The 18,210-nt window shown below is 41.0% G+C and overlaps 1 protein-coding gene and 2 pseudogenes across 1 annotated transcript in view; 1 reads left to right on the top strand and 2 right to left on the bottom strand.

Annotated features, from left to right (window-relative positions):
- Positions 1–757, bottom strand: part of LOC140934803 (uncharacterized) — a 2,340-nt pseudogene extending 1,583 nt beyond the window's left edge.
- LOC140933895 (4-hydroxybenzoate brominase (decarboxylating)-like) overlaps positions 1–18,210 on the bottom strand; it is a 179,177-nt gene that overhangs the window by 68,376 nt on the left and 92,591 nt on the right. The window lies entirely within an intron of this gene.
- Positions 12,382–12,907, top strand: LOC140934802 (uncharacterized; annotated as a pseudogene).

Genomic DNA, 18,210 nt, shown 5'->3' with positions numbered 1-18,210 from the left:
GAATCACAAACAAAGTCAACAAGGTCAGGCCCTTTGTTTCTGATTGACTGGGCATTCAAGACACAGCACCTTATTAGCCGTGGTCTACTGTTGTAAACAGTTGCCGGTGCAGTCAATAGAACTTGAACCAAATTTGAATAATGGCGCGACCGATCCTTTGGTTTCGTCTTATCACTGTTTGTAAGAAAAGACTCGATCCTATTCCCATATTGTGGACCAGGATTCGTAGGCACATCTGAGTAGATAGTAATGTCGATGGGAGGGTCTTGTCCGGCTACTAGTAACGTAGTTTGGCCGTGCTTCGACCATTTCGAAAACCCCACACGAGATCTTCGCTATCCGTGCTTTGCCAAAGAGACTCTTATGAGAATACCAAGTTGAATGATAACTTTTCGCTCAGAGCACGATGATGGAGGAGTCTGGTTTTCCGTAAACAACCGTGCAGTGATCTTAGTGAGCCGTTGGTGCAGGTCAGAAAATATGAGATGACAAAATAACAGTAAATGCAATAGAGACAAAAACTGGAGACCCGAAGCTCCTAGCAGCCGCCATTCTTGAAACTAAAGATGAATAATTACTGTAATTTTACCCTCGGTAACTCGAACCCTCGATAATTCGAAGTAATTTTTGTTTCTCACTCCTACAGTATTTGTTTGGACGGTCTTTGCAATTATTCTACAAAAACCAAACTCGATCTAAATCTTCACCTTGCTTTGCTAGCAAAATAGGGTTTGCGAGTCTCGGAGAACTTAGACATGCAATGCAGATATAGATCTGATGCCTATCAGCTTATTCATCAGCGGATACAAAACGCTTGTCAATCAACTGAAATCGTGTGCCACAGAAGAGCGTCCATATCTTTCCCTTTAAAGAAGTCTCCAAGTGGTTTGATATACATAACGGCGAGAAACTCATCTTATTAAAGAAGTAAGATAAATACTAAGAGCCAAAATGTTCTCTTCCTGGGCATTCTTTGTAGAAAACTCTTTGCCACATTTGGGACACTTTGCGCGTGACAGGGATCCAGTAAACTCCATCACCCGAGATATCTTGCTGCATTCGGCCATAGGGCAGGTGTATTCAGCTTGCTTAAGACTTGCCAGCAACTTCATTAACTCTCTGGGAACGACGGATCTATTTTTCTCGTAATAGGTTTTCTCTTCCTCTGCCAAATCTTTTTTTTCCCAGTATACGTCGATGAATTTTAACCCAAGAACATCTGCGTTCTGTACTCGAAAAAATCCCATGTCCCCCCAGTCTTCTCCCCAAGAATTTAACAGTCGAAGACTTTCGCTGTCGAAACTGGTTAACACTACTGAACGACCAATGGTAGAGGTTTTGGGATGAGGGGCTGTTAGAGCAATATCCTTCTTCTTCAAAATACGTTTCCGGTTACTATCATCACTAAAGAATTTTCTGAAGCTTTCCCATTGTTGCTGAGTTAGCCAACAACTTGCCACCACTGGCCATGGCTCGCTTGAAGAAACTGCTTCTAAGGCATCCTTGAGGTCAACTTCTCTGCAACGCAAACGGTAAGCCGGGCAAATTTCCTGTAGAATTTGGAGGGGGTCGTCAAAGTCAATTCCACGAAGGTGGATACATTTTTTTCTTAATTCCTCAAAACTTGGATATCCTCCTTTGCGACTAAGAATTCGTTTCATGGACAAATAAAGTACTGTAGCACATGCATTCACATGGCGGGTGTTCCTTGATTGCTCTTCTTTTGCTTTATGGGCCACCACGTCTTTCTGGATATGGAATATATCTACATCTACAGATGAAAGCACATCCGATAACGTATCTTTACAAAAAACGACATCTTCAGCCAACTTACAAGCGCTTTGCAAGTTTCTTGGATGATTGACCTGCAAGAACAAGTGTGTTTCATTGCTGGTGATATCGATGGCCCAATCAGGTTTAACAAACATTGTGCGTGGTAGCGATTGCGATGAAAATTTCGAGCTCAATGAGAAAAGGAACTTTGCACCCCGGTCCCAGTCAGGTTCCATCTTGCTGAATAGTCGTTTGGGGTTAATACTTGCAGAGTCAGTGATAGAGCAGCTCACTACGGTCACGCCTGCTGTGGTCAAGTTTGAGACCATGCGATCTATTCTTGCCCGGTCCGTAGTTTCTCCATCTGTAGGCTCTCCGTCTGACAAGATGAACAGTAGCTTTTTGTGACAGGAAAACATAGATGCTTTTGTTTGAAACAGTTCTGTCGCCTTCTCAATCGACTGACATAAAGGCTTTTCCCCGTAAATATAGGGCTCTACGTTCCTCAGTAATTCCCGACTCCTCTCTTTGGAGAGTTCTTTTCCATCAAAGCACCCATGGAGAACATCTGAGGCTTCTTGAACATTGAAAATGGAATCTCGGGTAACACCTACTGTTTCTTTCTTTTCTTCCAGCAATTTTGGCTCCGCCTTTTCCCTCTTTTCATCTACCAAATAGGGTGCGACCCGACTTACCACTTCTCTGATATCTTCTACTGTAGCACGCTTAAAGCTAGTCACTGTCGCAGCCGCACTTTGCGCGCTATACAAGTGGCCTGACAGACCCTTTGGAACGCTTTCAGACCAATCTCGAGAAGCTGGTGGTAGAAACTCTTGAACGAATTTTTTTAGAAACGATTTGTCGGATTCAAATTTATTGAGTAGCATGACGGCCATATCATCCGTTACTACTCTGCTGAATTTTTCTTCAGTTACCCATTTGCGGATAGTGTGTGCACCGACTCCCTCTAATTTATGAAAAATCAAGTCTATGTGCGTTGGTGTGACAGGCTTTTGATCAATAATTTCAGTGATTTCTGCTTGATCAATCCTTTCTCTTTGTTTTTCAATTTTTTTAAGAGTTCCTATGATGTCAAACATTTCGACACCACAATTAGCCCCGAAGCCAATGGCAAATACATGGTTATCTGAAGGAAAGTCGTGTTTTACAAAGTTATTTATAACCTCAAAGATCGAACGAGCCCACGGTCCTCCTTCTTCATCAGTACCCGTTCCAATACTACGACGCATGGAACCGGAAACGTCAAGCAGGATTCCAGTTAATGATGCGATAGTACTTCTACCTGTGTAATAAAAGAAGAGTCGACCTTGTCATAAAGGTAAATCTCACAACAGAACAATACCAATTGTTCCCAGGGTCTCTCTTCTTTCACTTCCCTGTAAGGAAGAGACATGGTAAGAAGAGAGATCCTGGGAACGAAGCAATCCGATGAAGTAAAACACCAACTATGACTGGCTACTATTACGTTGCTAAATACCAGCGTTGTTGCGGATCCTAAAACAGAACCAGGAATCTAACCTGGTAAATATTGTTATCCCTAGCTGAAAACACAAGCGATTGAATGAATTCCAGCGTCCTTTTTTGCTTGGAGATGTGTCATTCTTTACCTTGAAGGCATTGTGCATTGTTTATTTTGGTCTTTAACAAAGGACGAGCTACGATCTCTTGGGAGGAGAAACTCGAGGAAGAGACTTCATTGCGAACCCAACCCAGATATACAGCTATCTAACTTGATGCAGTAGCTGAGAGTGATCATGCAGCAAACACTTAAATCATTGCGTTCTTTGTTTGTTGTTCTCTTCCATTTATTTGTAGATAAGACAACGGCGGTGACGGGCAAAGGAGAAGGGCATGCGCACAACGAAGCTTAATATCAACCTGGGCTTCGCGAGGGCGACGGCCTTGCTTCCCTTGAAATTATAGCATCATTGGATTGCCTTGGCAGATTTCACTGCACATGCGATAACATTGTATATGTCATATCGGGGGTCATTTTTTCATTTTTCTCTTTGCGTTAGAAAACTGCGACAACTAGTGACGCAAAGTTTGAGTTAAGCAAACCCGTTTTTAAATTTTACTCTTTACGGGTCTTGGAATAATGATTTATAAATGTCCCTGATGTGGAAATGAAACTGAGATAGACCGCCACACCGCTGACTGCTGTGTCCCCTACTCTTTACGAACAGTGTATGGCCGTACACTACAGTGTACGGATCCCTTAACGTCACACAGGATACTCGTGTGGACCTTAAACCTCTCTGGACAACGGTTTCAAAAAAGACGCGGTTTTGGTGAGCGATTCACTAGTTTCATGTGGAAATTTTATATAAAGATATGATTTCATCACAACATCTATCTCGGCTCAACTTCAGCAAACTTAGGCTCGAAAATAGCTGGTTGCGGAGAATTCGTTGCTGTTTTATCTGAAGAGAGATCAAGAGCACAGAAAATTTTAGCTTAACCACAATGTATATCAGTCTAGTCTATCTGCCAAATGTGCTTCTTGTGAAGGCTCTGTATAGAAATATTGAAAAGCAGACCCATCTGCTTCCCTTGAGGCCAAATTAATGATAATGGAAACTCCCACGTTATCTCGTTCTTCTGCTCAGTACAGGGCTAAAGCAAAATAAGTAACATAAAATCAGCAGTAATGTAAAATAAAAAAAGATCATAGACAAATGTCTGTCGTTTATTGAGCTGCAAAAGGGCGATAAACTAGAGAGAGAGTCAGTGAGCTAGCGGATGTCTCAGGAGGTGGAATTGGCCAGGGCAAGTACTCATGAGAAGGGTGAAAATGATTGAACAACAGTACTAAAGTTGAAGGCAAAGAGCGAGAGGACGGCCGAAGACGACTCGGAGGAGCAATATCAGTGCAGGCAGGTTGGGTGAGCTGGAGTATATTCAAAATAGCATCACATGATAAACAACTATTATTCATTCAAAATATTTCCCCGATTCTGATTGGCTAAAAGCACACGCATAATTCGCCATACCCAGCTACTGATCACCAAATTTGGAAGAATTTTGCGGTTAATCAACCGATGGCGTCAAAAGTGCCGATTCCTTGCAGGTTAATGCACCGTTAGCCGAGAAGACCTGGGGACGAGGTTGAATTGTTTTGGTTGTGAAAACAAAAATGGCGGACATTTCATTCGCTTCAAGGGTAAGAACTAGGCGAAATAATAGCTAAAAACATTGCGAGAACAGCAAGAAGACAAATCGAAGGGCGACATCTGCTATTTGGAGAGCTGAACAACCCTAAAAGTGCACTAGCTATCGAAGATGAACTTAACATCGATGGAGGTAAGCATGTTTTAATTAGCTTGTTTTTAAAGTAGAAATTCTTTTGAATGAATAATAAAACAATTATTGAATTCGACTTTCGTATGCTATGAATTATGGGGGTCTCGGAGGGCGTTATCCGCCTCCGCCTACGATCTTGACGGATAATACCCTCCTCGATCTCCATAATTCTTCATAAGATACTCAGCCTCATTCATTAATTGTTAATTATTGGATGAGGTTTTTGTGATATCCGGAATACCGTATTTATTCGATTAACCGCCCTGGGCGCTTATTAAATTTTTGGACCTTGAAAATTATTACTATCTGTTGGTTTGTAAAAGCCATGTAAAGATTTTTTATGATTACCTGATCTGTTCTTCAGAAACTCTTGGTGTGATAAGTAGTCTTTCTCTGAAATAACGGTTCTCAGTTTTGCCTCCCTGAGGTCAAGTTTTTCCAAAACTTCTGGCGTTACAAGCGTATCTTGAACTACTTTGTTGAGATGGCCTGTACAATATTCTATCCATAATGCCTCAAGAACTTCCAATGAACGGCACGAGACTTTAATGATCAGGCTGCCTTGACTACACTCCTGAACTTCAACTCCAAGCTTCTCTTTCAAGTATCTGATTAGGAGATTCACTGAGCTCTTGCCGAATGAATAAACAGCAAACCAAAAATCAACAACTAAAGAGCGATTCTGCTGACTGACTTGCAGTTCCGTGCCTGTGGATAGGCGAGTGGTACCTTCCTCTGGTGGCTGCTCTGGAGCTGTGGTTATGCGTATCTCCACACTTTCAGACGGTGATTGGGCACCTTCCATTTGTGGGGCAATGGGCAATTTACCTGGACTAATACGTGACTCACTTGTCGCGAGATGTTCGAGGGCGATCCTAATACTCAACACATCTTGCTCCATTTGTTCTTGTTTACTTTGCATCTGCTTCATCGTTACTTCTTGACTTTGAAGTTCTTGGTGCACTTTTCCGAACTCAAGTTTCATGTCCTTATCCGTTTGTTGTTGTTCATTTTGAACCTGTTCCATCTTTACGCTTAGCTTTTCGAGTTCACCTTTTATTTCCATCTCCTCAAGGTACCAAAAGCGAAGTTCATCAACACATTTCTTTGCATCTGGTGTAAGTGGATCATGGAGAAACTTTTCGATAGACTCCTTCCATTCATCTCTTCTTGCGCTGCTTATGTGGCCAGCAATTCTCAATAGGGCCTCACTTATTTCAATCCAAAACTTCTCGAAGTCAGCATCCGTTACCTCGAAGCGATGGTAGTGACTATAAATTGTGTTTCGGTAACACCTGATTCTCACTATGTCTGCTTGGAGGCTGTAATCACTGTTGTTAGGCATGTTGTGCCATCCAGTAGTAGGAGCGGTAAAGTTACATATTTCCCGAAGCAATTTATAAAGTAGGCTGATATCAAAATCGGCCGACTTTCCGTACACTCCTGGCCCGGATGAGTTGTAAAGACGTTCCCATTCGGGGAAGAAAAGGACCTTTTTCCCCCTCAGAGTCTGCAGCTTCTTCTTTATGGCGGGGTTACCAAGCACAGCTGGAAGGTTAACTGGTGGATGGATATTATCAAACACCTCCCTTAATAGTGTAAGTCCTCCACGCATCAAGAGCCGTGACAACCGGATGAAATTTGCTTTTTCTTCCGTCGTACTTAACGCTTCATCTGCTGTAGATAGGGATGAGCCTGTGGCCATGTCTTTGCAAATATCTTTGGTACCGCTAAAGAAAAATAATAGAAAATACTTATGTTACACAATATGCAGCAATCTGATCACAACTGACTTAAAAAATAAGAGAGTCAGGAGTTTTTGCATATTCTTAATAACAGATGATCTATCTTTTCGTGTGTTTGGTCTAGAGCTTTCAGCTAGGTCCCAAACGTCAGAAATAAGCTTTTAAACCAGGGTCAATTACTTGGGTCATATTTTGCTTCATTTCGTCTTTTCAGCTAATTTAGCTAAAGCAGGTTCAGTTTGATGGTCCGGGTGAACGTAGTCCTAAATAGGACTGTTGTTGTTGACAGTGACTGACGTTTCGACGACCTGTGCGGTAGTCATCTTCAGAGTCAAAGGGAGTTGTGTCACGTCAGTTGATGGTATTATACTCTGGTTATTGATCTGATTGGTCAATAACGTCGCGATGTTATTGGTCGTCTGTCAGTTAAGCCGTGATGTTATTGACTATGAAGACTCGTAATCAGTAATTGGTGCGTTTCGATCCATCTATTGTCACAGTTTAACAGTCGTCTATTGTTAGTCAAATTGTCAGTTCCCTAGCCGTTCTCTGGTAGTTAGTTTTGCTTGATCTCGTCAATAAGTCGTTTGTACGGCGCTGGTAACTTTTGGCTACGATTCAGTGGGGTTTGTTCTAAGTTAGTAAACCAGCTTTCTAAAGTAAGACGTTGATAGTAGTCTGTAGAATACGTTATACATGTCGCAGAGTCCCATTTAATTTGATGTTTCCTTTGTAAATGGTGCTCAGCAATGTGATTGTTGACTTCACCATTCCTCGTCGCTCGTTTATGTTCGGTCAGTCGCGTGCTTAGGTTTCTGCCTGTTTCACCAATGTAAGAAGCCTGGCAGTCGCAGCATTTGATCTTGCATACTGCTCCCTGTCTGTCCTCCGGTTTGTCTTTGTCCTTGACATTAGTAAGCAGTTGCCGTAAAGTGGTTATCGGTTTGTGTGCAACACGTACATTGTAAGGTTGTAATATACGTGCAATAGTTTCAGAGGTGCCTCTGATGTACGGTATAGTCGCTGTCGTAACGGGGCCAGAGTTGGTCTGAGTGTTGGAATCATTGTTACTGTGAGTGTTCCGTCTAACAAAGTCCGTGTTGTAATTGTTCTTATTAAAAACGTTGTTAAGATAACCAGTCTCGTCTTGTAGGCTATCAGTAACAATGATTCCAACACTCAGACCAACTCTGACCCTGTCACATTGTCACAATCACATTGCTGAGCACCATTTACAAAGGAAACATCAAATTGAATGGGACTCTGCGACATGTATAACGTATTCTACAGCCTACTATCAACGTCTTACTTTAGAAAGCTGGTTTACTAACTTAGAACAAACGCCACTGAATCGTAGCCAAAAGTTACCAGCGCCGTACAAACGACTTATTGACGAGATCAAGCAAAACTAACTACCAGAGAACGACTAGGGAACTGACAATTTGACTAACAATAGACGACTGTTAAACTGTGACAATAGATGGATCGAAACGCGCCAATTACCGATTACGAGTCTTCATAGCCAATAACATCACGGCTTAACTGACAGACGACCAATAACATCGCGACGTAATTGACTAATCAGATCAATAACCAGAGTATAATACCATCAACTGACGTGACACAACTCCCTTTGACTCTGAAGATGACTACCGCACAGGTCGTCGAAACGTCAGTCACTGTCAACAACAACAGTCCTATTCAGGACTACGTTCACCCGGACGATCAAACTTAACCTACTTTTGAGATAACTCCTGGGTTCAAACCTTTCACAGCTTTAAATTTAGCAAATAACTATTACTATTATGTAAAACTAGAGGTGTTTATCTACAAATAGATATAAAATTCATTGGCAGATGGTGCAAATCGAACATTTTACAGCCCCGCAAAAAATGCCTAATTTTCTATTTTCATGAGGTGCAAACTGGCCCTGGAGGGACAAAACACTTAGCGCCCCCTAGCACGGCAAGAAAATTATTGTGAATTAAAGCAAACCTATCTTAGTTCTAGTCTCGAAAAAGCCTTTCACTTGCCAGAGTTTCAGGAAAAATTATTTTTCACGCGAAATTGAGTGGACGATTTTTACTGAGGGCGATTTCCATTCGTCAGAACTGGCCGGCCGGACCATTGCCGGACCAGTCAGCTAGCAAATAAAATCGGCTTTTTCAAAAGGGTTTTTGCTGAAAAACCATCTCCTTCGTGCATACTAATTAGGATTTGACTGATCTCCCTGGATAGTTTTGATTAAAAGTGAAATTCTCATAACGACGGGAATGGTCTGACCAGTGAGTTCTGACAAATGGAAAGCGCCCTGAGACTGCCTCTTAAAATAATTAAGAGGTTCTAATGCAGCCAAAAGAAAAACCGTTCCCCTAGGAAACAAGTCAGTTTTTTGTTCAGGGTAACTAATTGTACATACTGATGACCGAAGATATATAATGGCTGAGGTCACACTTGAGAGTTTAGTGTAGTTAAAAGCCTTGACTATGGTTAAAAAAAGGTAGACAAATTTACTATGGTAAATCGGACTTGTTTACTTAAAACACTTCTGCAGTGCTTTCGTGATTCGCGTATGTCAATCAAACGTTACAAAAGCGATCATCATTTCGCTCAAATTTGGCACAATACAGTTGCATGGTAAAATGTCAACATGTGATTATGTAAATTCTTGTAGTTGAGATCAATTAGGTCTGGTATCACTTTCGTGCTACATGTATATAGCGTCTTAAAATCGCATTTTGTCACAGCCGGCTATAACAAAATCATTTTACATAATAAATGCAATGAAGGTCATAAAGGTCTGATTCTTTGTATCGATAACAAAAAATTTGTCCTTAGTACTCCGTAGAGGACAGGCGATACTGCGCATGCTCTTGCTGACCACCTTGCCGTCGTGGTCCCGTCGGCCAACCTGAAACTGGTCTGTTTGGCGTTGTGGCGAAAACGTGAGTATTTAACTTTCATTTCAATCAATTTTGTTGCGTTTAGCAACCACAATTTTGTAGTTTATCGTTCTTAAATTGTCCTTGTTTTCTTTGAGGCACATTTCAAGCTCGATTTCCAAGGACTGTTATCTAAACTTACATCTTTTATAATGTTTCATGTCACAGAGGCAAAGAGAATCTATCCAACATGGCAAACAGAAAACCGTAAGTGAACTTTACATGGACAAAATTGTCCTACGAACCAAATAATAGTAGTCAAAAAAATATGAAAACCGATATTTTTATTGCGTGTTCTTAGCTCACTGTTTTCGTTACTTTGTGTATCGTATAAAATAATGAAACACTGAAAATTATTTAGAATAGTACGCAAATGTAGACGTAAGCTTAATAATAACACGGGAATACTGAAATAGAGTTAAGATAAGATAAGATAATTTCTTTAATGTCAGATACACAGGGGGTGGTCTCCCAATCCCCCGAGCCACGGGCTCATGATAAAAGTGTTTGACAATATAAAAGAAAAATTAATTAATTAATATCTCAATAGCCACTAATTAAATTAAAAAAAAAGTAACATCTATCTATAAAAATAAATCGGGTCAAAGGCAATTGCTGCATTGACAGCCGATAAAATTTAACTTAGTTAAAAGTCTGCGAAAGGATGATGCATTAGGTGCGTTTTTTACAGCAGATGGCAACTGGTTCCAGATGTGCGAGATCGTGTACGCGTGTGAACCATGAAGGAATCTACTATTATATGAAGTTTGCACAACATTCAGACCATTGCTTCTAAGATTATATGGTGTAACTCGGGGTTGGAATAAATTGGCTACATAGCCTGAACCATTCTCCTTGAAACATTTAAAAAATATCATGACGGATTGTTCTATGCGTCTATGTTCCAAGGTATTCATATCTGCCATCCTAAGAATTGATTCATAATCGGTACTTTTCCCCATGTTCATTATAGTTCGTAGACCATAATAGTTCGCATCTTCCAGTTTCTTGTTAAGTGTTTTACCTAAACCCAAAAGTAAAGAGTTGCAGTATTCAAAATGTGATAACACAAAGCTCTTGTAAAGAAGCAACATAGTATTTGCCGGTACTAAACGCTTAAGGCGGCGAAGTGCGCCTATCTCGGAATATAATTTCTTCAGCACTATACTTATATGTTCCTTAAAAGATAATTTGTTATCTAAACATATTCCTAGGATCTTTAAATGGTTGTTAATATCAATGGGAGTGCCGGCAAACTCCAGGTCGTATCGATAGGATGAGTTCCCAAGGATCATCGCCTGGGTCTCGTCCTCATTAACCTGTAGATAGTTAGAGGCAAACCAGGAAGATAGTTTTTCCATGTCATGGTTTAAAAAGTGTTGAAGAACAACTGGGCCATAATCCGCAGTATATTGAGTTGTATCGTCTGCATAGAGGCGGAGGGAAGAAACGGTGACAGTTTCGTTTATGTCGTTCATAAAGATGTTAAATAGTAGAGGACTAAGGAGACTTCCCTGTGGAACGCCACATCGTACCGTTGACCAGCTAGAGCACTTGTTATTGTATATCACCCTTTGCTTGCGGCCATGCAGATATGATCTTAAGAGTTGAAGAGCTGGTTCCTGAACACCGTAAGCCTTTAATTTTGCAAGCAATAGATTGTGGCATATACAGTCAAAAGCCTTAGACAGATCGATGGCAATCACACCTATCTCCTTCTTTTCGTCAAGGGCGCTTCTCCAATCATCCGTCAGCTTGATCAGCGCTGTAGCGCATAAGTGTCCCTTGAGGAAACCTGACATGTTCGGTGAGAGTATAGGTGCGAAAGAGACATACAGCTGATCAAACATTACTTTTTCAAAAAGTTTGGAAATTGCCGGGAGTACACTGACTGGTCGATAGTTATTTTTGTCAGTTACTTCATCCTTTTTATGGATAGGGGTGACATTGCTCATTTTCCAATCACTTGGAAGAGTACTTGTGCGAATACAATAGTTAAACAGATTTGTCAGAGGTGTAGCCAGGGCTGCGGTAGATAGTTTCAGGATCTTTGGAGAAAGGCCATCATGGCCAGTAGCTTTCTTGGGATTTAACTTAAGTAAGTTGTTATTGCATGCAAGTATTTCCCGGGAATTATTTCAATACCAAACTTAGAATTTCTTTGTCAAAGAGGTAACAAATTAAAAAGCATTTTAGTTCTTTAGCACTTGTTTCTGGTAGACTGGTTGAAAAGCTCCCAAAAGCAATATCCTTGGAAACTGAATTAATTCCTAAGTGTCTCGCCAAATCCTGTCTGGCCAAGTTTGCTCAGTAAAAGCCTCTCATCACCAGCGGACACTTCGAATTCAATTTTTTTAAGCCTTTTTCTTTTTGAACAGTGCTCCCTCACAGGGTCATTTTCTTTACACCCTGAAACTAGCAATTTAGCCTGCACGTTAATTTTTTTTAGAAAATTTTTGGAACCTTTTGAACGCTTGTTTGCCAGAGTTTCATTTTTTCTGTAACTAGAAAGATAGGAATGAGGCAGGCAGATCTTTTCTCCACCTCTGACTTATTTGTCTCCTCTGTTGCTCCATGTTTGTTTGCCTAGATTGATTATGGAGGGGACCCCACAAGATGACAGAGCCCTCCTAGATGAAATGTCTGTTAGTGAGGTGTTCCAGTATAGAAGGGGACACCAGAAAGGGGTCAAGTTTGGGACTCCATCGCTGCAAACCTCAATGCTATTGAATACCTAAAATTTAAGGTCCTCAAGAGGTCATGTAGAGACCGCTGGACTCTGTTGCGTGGGAAATACCAGAAAAAAATGACAAATGAAATCAAAGCATCCGGCATTGATGTGGAGGTGAATGAAATTGACACCATAATTGAAGAGCTTATCGTGAAAGAAGATGCTGCTGTTAGCACTGGTGGTAAAGACAAGAAAAAGGTTGAAGAAGAAAAGAAGGCTGCAGAACAAATTCGAAAAAAGGCCATGCAACGTTTGGGAGAAAGTAGCAAAGATGTGGGGCAGATGGAGAGGTGGAACTGAAGAAGAAAGAGTGAAAGAGTAGTGGCGAAGCTGTGGAGTTTCTCAGAGAAAAAGCAAAGTTAGACCATTCTCTCAGAGAGGAGGAATTTTAATGTTTGAATGTTTCCCTGTTTAAGCTTTTTCATTGAAATTAATGTAAGTGATTACTGATCATTTTCAGGTGGTTTTTTTTTTTAATTTTCAAAGAAATGTTACTTCTCATATGCTATGACAACTGAAGAGGACCATAATAGAGCTTTTAGTGCTCTTTTTGGTGCTCTTTTTAACAACATTTAAATCCCCCCTTTCCATTCTCACTTATTCTTAATGTGATTCCAAGGAAGCTACTTCTTTTCTTTGTTTCTAACATTAGTATTATAACTGGTCAAGGGTAATCACAAGAACAGTCAGTCAAATTTGAAGCTCGAAAAATGACGAGGCCTTATTGCCATAGAGACAGGTGCGGGTATTGTACAGTAGTGCACAGACAATATACATTTTGCCAATGCCGCGCTCAAGCCAATTTTTAAATTCTTCTTAAAATCCAAAAACTTGAAATAGTTTATAACATCTCCAAAGAGCCGTTCCACTGAAATCCTTAAAGAGCTCATGGAAGCGTTGAATGCTTCCATTAAAGAAGTGAGATAAGGGTTCCGGAAAGGGCCTTGCAGGTGGACTCTAAGTGGATAAGCTGCATCTCTATATTGGTAAGCCTGCTGCTGGTGAAAACGCCTAAGCCTCTAGATCCTGAAGAAGCCCGGAATCAGCCAACATGGCTTAATCGTGCCTCTTACCTTCTGAAAAACAAATATCAAATAAATAATGTGAAATATCCAGGCTTTAAAATGAGTGCTTTGTGTTGACTAGTTATATATTTTATTTTATAAAAGGAACATACCTACTGGACCATACATATTTGCAATGAACCCATTGGGTACAGCAACCGACTGAAACTTCAGGGCGTGGACCCTTTTATGTCCATTATATTCAATCCTCTGCTGCTCACCCGGTTTGGAGATTGGACGCACCGTACCATCAACAAACCCAAAGCAGTTGTTTAGGGCGGCACCTTTACCTGCGATGGCAGCAGCGTACTGTTCAGAAAATCCAGGATTTAGCACAGCAGGATTCCACTGAGTGCCATGCGGTGGCCATGGGTGTCGTAGATAAAATCCATCACTCGATTTGTTATCATACATAGCTCAGGAAGAGGTCTTCCAAAACGCGAAATCATATCATTGAAACGACAAGGGTATGCCAGTCGTTTCAATAGCATGCATAGTCCCTCCATTCCATCGCATACGGTTCGTTGGTAGCAATGTTCCTGAAATTTGCAAGGCTTCGGCAAGCCCTTGGAGATCATTTTTTTCAACACGAAATTATACCTTACACTCAGTTTCATCCATGTTTACGAGCGTGAACGGGTCGTAACTGTCCCAAGGAAAATCGGGATTCTTGGACTCATAGAAACTCTTCATCTGATAACATGTTGTCAGCGTAGTAAATAAGCAATAATTGTCTTAGTTCTTTATGTGAAGCCATGATCCCTCATCGGTAGTCTTCTAAGGGGCCGTCCTTCTGAGTATTCACTGCGATCTTAATGTTCGAATTTTGGCCGGAAGCGACGGCTACCTCAGTTCCAGGTTTGCTCTGCTAGTCCGGTCGCCGTCGCCCCCAAAACGTCTCTATCTTAAGTTCCCTATTGATGTCAACGGGAGCAAGAGACTGTCTCCCACCCCGAGTGTGAGTAATTTGAGTCTCAGGCCGTGTAGCTATCTTTCAACGGTAACGCGGAGTTCAAGCCAAGGTCCTATCGATGGCTTCAGACTGGAAAGGTTGCAGAGATTTGCGACCTTTGATTCGCTCTCGGTGCGAAGTACCCTGCGAGCAGAGGCCCTTCGATCTTCCTAGATAAGTCGGGACTTATCTAGGAAGATCGAAGGGCCTCTGCTCGCAGGGTAGGTGCGAAGGCGTCTCGAAGCAAGATAACGAATGGAAAGGAGGACTATCGTCTGTTACCTAGGCGGAATTTGGAGGCGATTGGAGCAGTTGGAGCAAATTTACGGCCGTTTTCCTCCGGTGGATCAGTCGGGCCGCTTCGCTGGAGTGCGCAACCTTGGTAAACCTTTATATAGAGAGAAAACCGTTTACATAAAAACCCATAAAAACGGCCATAAATCGGCCCACGGACCACACAGGAGAGACGTAACACACATTTTAAGTAAGGTAAGCTGTTTTTTTATTAAAATCCTTTCATTTTCGCAGGTTACAGAAACGATACGTTTTTTTCCAGTACAAATCCTTATATTTCGAATATTACGCAATAATGCCGATGTTCGCCGATGCTCATATTTCGAGCTTGGGCTACCTGTGGTCTGATAGTAAAAAAACTGGATAGGTTGCATGAACGAGCACTTCGTTACTTGTACAGTGACGAGTCTTCACAGACTAGCACTCTTTGTGATCGTATTGGTTACAGTCATGCGGATCAGGCGACGTATCCAGAACTTGTTAATTATTGTATTTAAGGCAATTAACAATTACCTACCTGAATATCTGAGAGACCTATTTAGGTTAAGAGACAACATCAAAAAGCTGAGACGGGTTAACAAGTTGCAAGTACCGAAACCTAATACGACTCGTTATGACAAGAACTCAGTTAAGTACTTGGCGGCTATTACTTAGAAAATGATTTCTGATACCTTAAGATCCGTAAGCACATTGTCAGCCTTTAAAAAAGCAGTCCGACAGCCACAGGAATTTTTGCTAGAGGTCTAACCAACCTCATCAAACCTGAGATTAAATAAAGCTTCATTCATTTCTTCATTCATTCACGAGCATCGCAAGGCACGACTTTCTCTTTGCTCATAAATCTGTGTCCGCCTTGACGTCATCCAGAGTAGTGACGTCAGAGTGCATTATGGGTTTCCAGGCAACCGATAGCCATCGCTGACAAAGCTCCGGGTTCTATTCATGAAGAGCTGACAGGTTTTTTCACCTGTGAATTATAACAATGTTTACGGTCGGAGAATCACCACCCAATGTCTTAGGCAAATGAAAGAGAACAGCAAACTCAACAACAACGGTGGATTCACTGACAAGTGGCTGGAAATTCTCGCCGGGGAAGATTTACAAAAAACGCTGTCAACTAGAGGCAGAGGCTATACAGCGACCACGAATATGTAAAGAGGCAGCAACAAAATAATATATAGATTTAGCCAGGGCTAAAAGCGAAGCTCTCGATAATATTTATAGTTTGCTCAAACAAAATATAAAATCATGTTATGCTAAGCGGCGAAGGCAACCAGAAAGGTGAAAAAACAACAACAGGTCTAATTAGCAAAAAAACAACTTTGCACGTGCAGCACACTTTTGTACATTTCTTTGACGTTGTTTTGCACGGCCACAACGTGAAACTTCCAGAAACTTCCTAGTTACACCTTTTATGGAGAAAATGTCGTACGTGTTGTTGTTAAACTTTTTTCACTCGCTCATTTTCACCTCGGTGGCCGCTAGGATTTTCTCATTTTTTCACCGCCGCTAAAAAATTTTCATGTTGTTCTTCCAACAAATAGCTCCTTATCTTCCGCTCTAGCTCTCTGTCGCTCTTTTTCTCGTTGAAATCCGCTGGCCTGTCGCTCACTTAATTTTTTCTCTGTATTACAAATTTTTGGACATGACAATTAATCTTACTTTAGACAACAAGGATACAGAAACAATTTCCGCCTTCCCTTTTCGTCTTTATTGACTCTTCAGTTGTCTCTGCTTCACAAGACGCGGGTGGCTATGCGATTTCCCGCCAAAATAAACTCGAGTTGCATTTGGGTTGCCATACCTGTTGGTCGAGTTATTCAAACATTGGTATTCCCGTGGTGCAGACGGACGGTCGGGCGTACGGTCACGTGATTACCAAAATTTCTCGGATGGGTAGATTACCAAATTTTCTTACCCATGGTGCTCCGCTTTGCGCGCTTCGCGCGCGTCGAGCGCCACTACTACAATTACACTGCAAACGAAGCCGACGAAGAGAGGTAACACCGACTGTCGACGTTTCAGCAAAATACGGTCAATAGAATTCGCAACGAAACCGATGAGGAGAGGCAAGTTTACATTCAAAATTATCTTCTTCGATGCAACGATAGGCAGCAAGAATTACAGCATCTGTAAAATCGACATGAGGAGTATCTTTCCAACGGACTAAGGACAGCCGATCAGCCTTTTCACCGTTTTACAGTAAGCTTTATTTTACAATAATGTGTGACATGTAGGAAAGCGTTAAATTTGTAAAAAAAATCCTTACTGAACAAAATTTTTCGTTTAAGCTTACAATTTTCATTCAATTTCCTTCACAAGTAAAAAATATATATGTATAGCAGCCTCATACAAAAACACAGCTGTGTCTTTTAAGTCCAACAAAAGTTCATTATTGCTGGCCTCCTATATTTTCGTTCCTATTATCCGAAAAGAACATCTGTATTTCGGATATCCTCAGAATATTAGTGTGCGACATGGTTGCCATGCCAGGAAAGCTCAGGAACGTTAATTCCTTTCGCTGTTAGGGAAATTTAAGAAGTCAATCATAACATTTAATTATTTCAAAGGAGTCGGAGAGAGGTGACATATTCACAGAAATAAAACATTTGTTCCATTGGCAGCTTTACATTCACGATAAACGCATGTAATACAGAGAAAGTGTTCATTTGACTCGTGTCAGTCTGGGAAATTCAAAATCTATGGCTCTGCGACTGTCTCAATGTTTAGAATGGAGACCAATGGAGAAACTGATCACTTTCAACATGACTTGTTTGTGGAATTTTCAACAAATTCACTCTTGCATAGGTATTTGTTTCTTATGCACGTACACGAATAACTATGAACACTTGCCTAAGTGATAATAAATTTTTACTTTTTACATGGATTTAGTGCTTTATTATGAATGGCCGCACGTCCCATAATCATAAGTCATTATCACTTTAATAATTCTCATGAATAGCATTTCTATTTCAGTGATTATGTTTGCACTTTACTGTTACGAACAATAGTTGTCAAGTGCGATCATGTACCGAAAAAAGTGCAAACACTTTTATAGCTGTATAGTTGACCTAACAATAATTTTATTTTCTCCAATAACCAGCATTTAGTTGTTGTTTTCACTGCAACATTATCTCGTACCATTGCTATCCACACACTACTACTGACACGTTTCACAAATAATTATTACACTTAAGCAAATGCAACTGCATATTAGCCGGCAGTTATCCACTATCACCCCCATTCCCTTTTGACCATAATTACACATGTAGGAGGGTCAAATGGGGTGAACACGGGATGGGACCTACGCAGCATTCACTAACAACAGCAACCCCATTTAAATCTCAGAAGATCCTTTTTTGAGCTATTTTGAAAAAATAGCTCA

This window comes from Porites lutea, chromosome 4, assembly GCF_958299795.1.
Source record: "Porites lutea chromosome 4, jaPorLute2.1, whole genome shotgun sequence".
Lineage (NCBI taxonomy): Eukaryota > Metazoa > Cnidaria > Anthozoa > Scleractinia > Poritidae > Porites > Porites lutea.
Note: the sequence above shows the minus strand (reverse complement) of the source record. Positions and strands in the feature narration are given on the sequence as shown.